The sequence below is a fragment of the Ornithorhynchus anatinus genome, unplaced genomic scaffold (genome assembly GCF_004115215.2).
Source record: "Ornithorhynchus anatinus isolate Pmale09 unplaced genomic scaffold, mOrnAna1.pri.v4 scaffold_80_arrow_ctg1, whole genome shotgun sequence".
NCBI lineage: Eukaryota > Metazoa > Chordata > Mammalia > Monotremata > Ornithorhynchidae > Ornithorhynchus > Ornithorhynchus anatinus.
Window position 1 is genome coordinate 724,639 of NW_024396936.1, and position 6,000 is coordinate 730,638.

Genomic DNA, 6,000 nt, shown 5'->3' on the forward strand with positions numbered 1-6,000 from the left:
TGGAAAAGAGAGTGTAACTGGCTTGGAACAAGACACTAAACATTTATAAATCCTTCATGCTGGATTTCCTTTCTGTAATCTCAGATCTAGGCACATCCATAGTTCCTGACTCACAAGTATTTGTGTTGGATGAATTTTGATCAAATGCATTATAAAGTATTTAATATGATCAATAAACATGGTCTCTAGCAATTGCTAAGTAAATATGACTGGTCTAGAAATTCATCAGAATTTTTAGTCTATTTTTAGGCACTTTGGTCAGTTAAAGCCAGTTTGCTTTGTTGAAATATGATGACATTTATTGAGTCACCTGTAAATAAGACACAGAAAATGAAAAGACTGAAACGTTTTAAGAATAATATTTAATTACTACTACCCTTTCCTTTTCTCTGCTGGCACTTATCCGAACAACTAGCACTTTCAGGGGTTTCACACAAAAAAAAATATGAATTTAACCATTTGCAGAATGATAGCATATAATAATCCAGACTAGCTGGAATTTCTGTAAAATATTTAAGTAGCCATATTTTGCACATGAACAGAGTCTGGATTCAGAGCTTTTATTTTAGCAGAAGTGACGATGGTGAGCGATCCCTCCTCAGCAGGAAGAGAGATCAGCTATTGAGATTCATCTTCCAGTGACTACTCCCAATGAATTTGAGACGAGAGTTTAGCAGGATCAACGTGGGGTTAGGGGGCAGGGTGAACAGGGATGACATGAGCTCTGTGTGGGGCAGAAACTGTGTCCAATTTGATTATCTTGTATCTACCCAGAATTTAGCACTGTGTTTGGCACATAATAAAGGCTAAGTATATGTTATTGTTATTATTATTATTATTTTTCACAGAATTACATAGTAGATGTACTTCCAAACTGTCTGTGCAGCACATTTTTGACATCAAACCAGAAACAAATGGATTTAGAGCCATACTTAGCTTCAATAGAAAGCACTGATTGTTGGAATTATTGTGAAACTGGACAAATGGATTGCTTATTTTAGGTCCATTTAACTTGGGTGAGATAATATATGTGCACCCAGTTTAGCTATAATATGCATTTCCTTTACATGATTTAGATATTAGGTAGTGGAAGAGTCAGAGAGCACTCTGTCTACAACTTCAGTCAACTAATCAAATCACCCACTCAATGGCATTTATTGAGCACATACTGCGTGCAGAGCACTGAACTAAGCATTAAGGAGAGTATCATACAATAGAGTTGGATAGGCACAAACCCTGTCCTTCATGAACTTGCAACCTGAGTTATTCTGGAATAACACAATTTACAACATGGGTAAGAAAATTTGGTGATGGAAGAAATGACTGTATGCTTATATAGGGTGTTGGTCAAGGCAGGATGCTGTTTTTTTAATGGTATTTGTTAAGCATTTACTATGTGTCAGGCACTGTATTGAATACTGGGGTAGATACAAGTTAATCATTCATCCATTCATTCGATCGTATTTATTGAGTGTTAATTTTATGCAGGGCACGGTACCAAGTGCTTGGAAAGTACAATTGAGCAATAAAGAGAGACAATCTTTACCCACACTGGGCTTATAGTCCAGAAGGGGGGAGACAGACATCAAAATAAGTAAACAGGCATCAATATAAATACATAGAATTATAGTTGCATACAAATATACACAAGTAATGTGGGGCAGGAAGAGGGCGTGGAGCAAAGAGAGCGAGTTGGGGTGACGCAGAGGAGAAGGGGAGCTGAGGAAAAGGGGAGCTTAGTCTAAGAAGGCCTGTTCCTTCCCATGTTGGACAGCATGACTCAGTGGAAAAAAGCATGGCCTTGGGAGTCAGAGGTCACGGGTTCTAATCCTGACTCAACCACTTGTCAGCTGTGTGACTTTGGGCAACCCACTTAATTTCTCTGTGCCTCAGTTACCTCATCTGGAAAATGGGGATTATTCAATAGTATTTATTGAGCGCTTACTATGTGCAGAGCACTGTACTAAGCGCTTGGAATGAACAAGTCGACAACAGATAGAGACAGTCCCTGCCGTTTGACGGGCTTACAGTCTAATTGGGGGAGACGGACAGATAAGAACAATGGCAATAAATAGAGTCAAGGGGAAGAACATCTTGTAAAAACAATGGCAACTAAATAGAATCAAGGCAATGTACAATTCATTAACAAAATAAATAGGGTAATGGAAACATATACAGTTGAGCGGACGAGTACAGTGCTGAGGGGATGGGAAAGGAGAGGGGGAGGAGCAGAGGGAAAGGGGGAAAAGAGGGTTTAGCTACGGAGAGGTGAAGGGGGTGTGGTAGAGGGAGTAGAGGAAGAAGAGGAGCTCAGTCTGGGAAGGCCTCTTGGAGGAGGTGAGTTTTAAGTAGGGTTTTGAAGAGGGGAAGAGAATCAGTTTGGCAGAGGTGAGGAGGGAGGGCGTTCCAGGACCGCGGGAGGACGTGGCCCAGGGGTCGACGGCGGGATAGGCGAGACCGAGGGACGGTGAGGAGGTGGGCGGCAGAGGAGTGGAGCGTGCGGGGTGGGCGGTAGATAGAGAAAAGGGAGGAGAGGTAGGAAGGGGCAAGGTGATGTAGAACCTTGAAGCCTAGAGTGAGGAGTTTTTGTTTGGAGCGGAAGTTGATAGGCAACCACTGGAGTTGTTTAAGAAGGGGAGTGACATGCCCAGATCGTTTCTGCAGGAAGATGAGCCGGGCAGCGGAGTGAAGAATAGACTGGAGTGGGGCGAGAGAGGAGGAAGGGAGGTCAGAGAGAAGGCTGACACAGTAGTCTAGCCGGGATATAACGAGAGCCTGTAGCAGTAAGGTAGCCGTTTGGGTGGAGAGGAAAGGGCGGATCTTGGCGATATTGTAAAGGTGAATCCGGCAGGTCTTGGTAACGGATAGGATGTGTGGGGTGAACGAGAGAGACGAGTCAAGGATGACACCGAGATTGCGGGCCTGAGAGATGGGAAGGATGGTCGTGCCATCCACGGTGATAGAGAAGTCTGGGAGACGACTGGGTTTGGGAGGGAAGATGAGGAGCTCAGTCTTGCTCATGTTGAGTTTTAGGTGGCGGGCCGACATCCAGGTGGAGACGTCCTGGAGGCAGGAGGAGATGCGAGCCTGACGGGAGGGGGAGAGGACAGGGGCAGAGATGTAGATCTAATAATGTTGGTATTTGTTAAGCGCTTACTGTGTGCAGAGCACTGTTCTAAGCACTGGGGTAGATCCAGGGTAATCAGGTTGTCCCACGTGAGGCTCACAGTTAATCCCCATTTTACAGATGAGGTAACTGAGGCACAGAGAAGTGAAGTGACTTGCCCACAGTCACACACAGCTGACAAGCGGCAGAGCCGGGAGTCGAACTCATGACCTCTGACTCCGAAGCCCAGGCTCTTTCCTCTGAGCCACGCTGCTTGTGTCATCTGCGTAGAGATGGTAGTCAAAGCCGTGAGAGCGAATGAGTTCACCGAGGGAGTGAGTGTAAATGGAGAACAGAAGAGGTCCAAGAACTGACCCTTGAGGAACTCCAACAGTTAAAGGATGGGAGGGGGAGAAGGCGCCAGCGAAGGAGACCGAGAATGACCGGCCAGAGAGGTAAGAGGAGAACCAGCAGAGGTCGGAGTCCGTGAAGCCAAGGTGAGATAAGGTATGGAGGAGGAGGGGATGGTCGACAGTGTCAAAGGCAGCAGAGAGGTCATGGAGGATCAGAATGGATTAGGAGCCATTGGATTTGGCAAGAAGGAGGTCATGGGTGACCTTAGAGAGAGCAGTCTCTGTAGAGTGGAGGGTACGGAAGCCAGATTGGAGGGGGTCCAGGAGAGAATGGGAGGACTGTGAGCCCCATGTGGGACAACCTGATTACCTTGTAACCACCCCAGCACTTAGAACAGTGCTTGGCAGATAGTAAATGCTTAACAAATGCCATCATTATTTTTATCATTATTGTCCATGTACCACATGGGCCTCACTGTCTTAATCCCCATTTCCCATATGAGGTAATTGAGGCACAGAGAAGTTAAGTGATTTGCCCAAGGTCACACAGAAGACAAGTGTCAGAACTGGGATTAGAATGCAGGTCTTCCTGACTCCCAGGTCTGTACTGTATTCACTAGACAAGTTGCTGTTACACTTGCCACCCTTCAACTCAGTCTTACTCTACTGTACTGTGAAGTACTTTGTGTATTTGGACTTTACAGTATTTAATGCAGTAAAATGACAATGAATGGCAAGAATGCAAAGCATTCTATTATTGGTGGTCTGAAGAATAAGGGGACTTGTATCTAAAAATTCCAATCACAATAATATCTCCAAATCTTGGAAGCTCTAACCCATTCATTCCCATTGAATCAGTGATTATTATGAGATTTTCCCTCAAGATGAGATTCTTAAAGAACATAACTCCCGTGTTACAGAAGGATTCTGCCAGTGTAAATCTGGATAGATAGAATAAAACTCATTGAGTTTATGACCCCTTGAAGGGACAATCAATCAATAAATAATATTTATTCAGTTCTTATGGTTTGCAGAGAACTAAACTAAGCACTTGGGAGAATATAATGATCTCTGCTGACAAGGAGTTTACTGTTCAGAGTCTAGTTTGATTTTTGGCCAGTTGAATCAGCTGAATTCTGCATCAGTTGAACTCAGATTTGGTGGGTGGGGGTGAGGGTGGAGGGGAGGATTGACCCCTATGCTCATTTCAGTCCCTGACCGAACATCACCAGTACTTGATTCTTGATTTCAAGTTTTCGTTGAACGGCAGTCTTTCCACAACAGCCTCCTCACTGCCCCCAGCATGTCCTTGTTCCTCAGGGTGTAGATGATTAGGTTGAGTGTGAGGGTAACCACCATGTAAAAGAGTGTCAGGAATTTGCTTGAAGTCTTGGAGAAAGAGCTGTTGGGCTGGATGTAGATGATCAAGCCCATACCGAAGAAGAGAGTCACCACCAGCAAGTGGGACCCGCAAGTGCCCAGGGCTTTCTGCCAGCCTGGGATGACTTGATTCTCAGCACGGCCCGGGCAATGAACCCATAGGATAGCATGATCAGGCTCATGGGCAGAAGGAGCAGGACCAGAGTGGCCATGAAGAGCTGGATCTCATTGGCTTTTGTGTCCACACATGCCAGCTTGATCAGAACAGGCACTTCATAGATAAAGTGGGCAAGGTACCGGTCCCCACAGTGGGGAAGCCAGAGAGTAATGGTACTCTGAATCACACTGTTGCCCAGACCACTGGTCCATGCTACAGCTGCCAGAGCATGGCAGAACCGTGGGTGCTTGATGGACCTGTAGTGGAGGGGCCGACAGACAGCAGTGTAGTGGTCAAAAGCCATGATAGGGAGGAGGACGCATTCAGCTGAGCCCAGAGCAAGGGAGACATAGAGCTGGATGGCACAGCCCACAACAGTGATGGCCTTAGATGGCCCCCACAGGTTCCATAATAATTGGGGGACAATGCTGGTGGTGAATCAGAGGTCCACTAAGGAGAGATGAGAGAGCAAGAAGTACAGGGGGGTGTGGACCCTGGGCTCCAGACGTGACACCACAATGATGATGGTGTTGCCCACCAGGGTCAGGAGATAGGAGGTCAAGACAACCACAAATAGAATCACTTCCAGCTGTGGCTGATCAGAGAAGCCCATGAGGGTGAAATGTTCTCCGAGACTGTCGTTCCTCATTGCCAGCATTCTTTTCTGGGAGAGAAAGAAATGGGTTGTTGTGGAAAGACTGATGTAGTGAGAGCTGAGATTTCTATTCTCCTTGAAGAAAATGAGCCAGTGTGACTACGAGATTGGTTGGGTATAGAAGAGGAATCATCTCCTTATCTACGTATCTTTAAATAATTATAAATTTAATATTTACTCATATTATTGTCTATCTCCCCCTCTAGGCTTTAAGCTCATTAAGGGCAGGGAACAGATCTGATTATTGTATTCTTTTGAGTGCTTACAACAGTGTTCTCCTGAAGTAAGAGCACAATAAATACCATGGATTATTGATTGAGCCTTATTCTTGAACAAGGAGATTCTCTTA

The 6,000-nt window shown here is 45.3% G+C and overlaps 1 pseudogene; it reads right to left on the reverse strand.

Moving 5' to 3' along the window:
• Nucleotides 1–4,707: 4,707 nt before the first annotated feature.
• Nucleotides 4,708–5,645, reverse strand: LOC100087979 (annotated as a pseudogene).
• Between the last annotated feature and the right edge of the window lie 355 nt (nucleotides 5,646–6,000).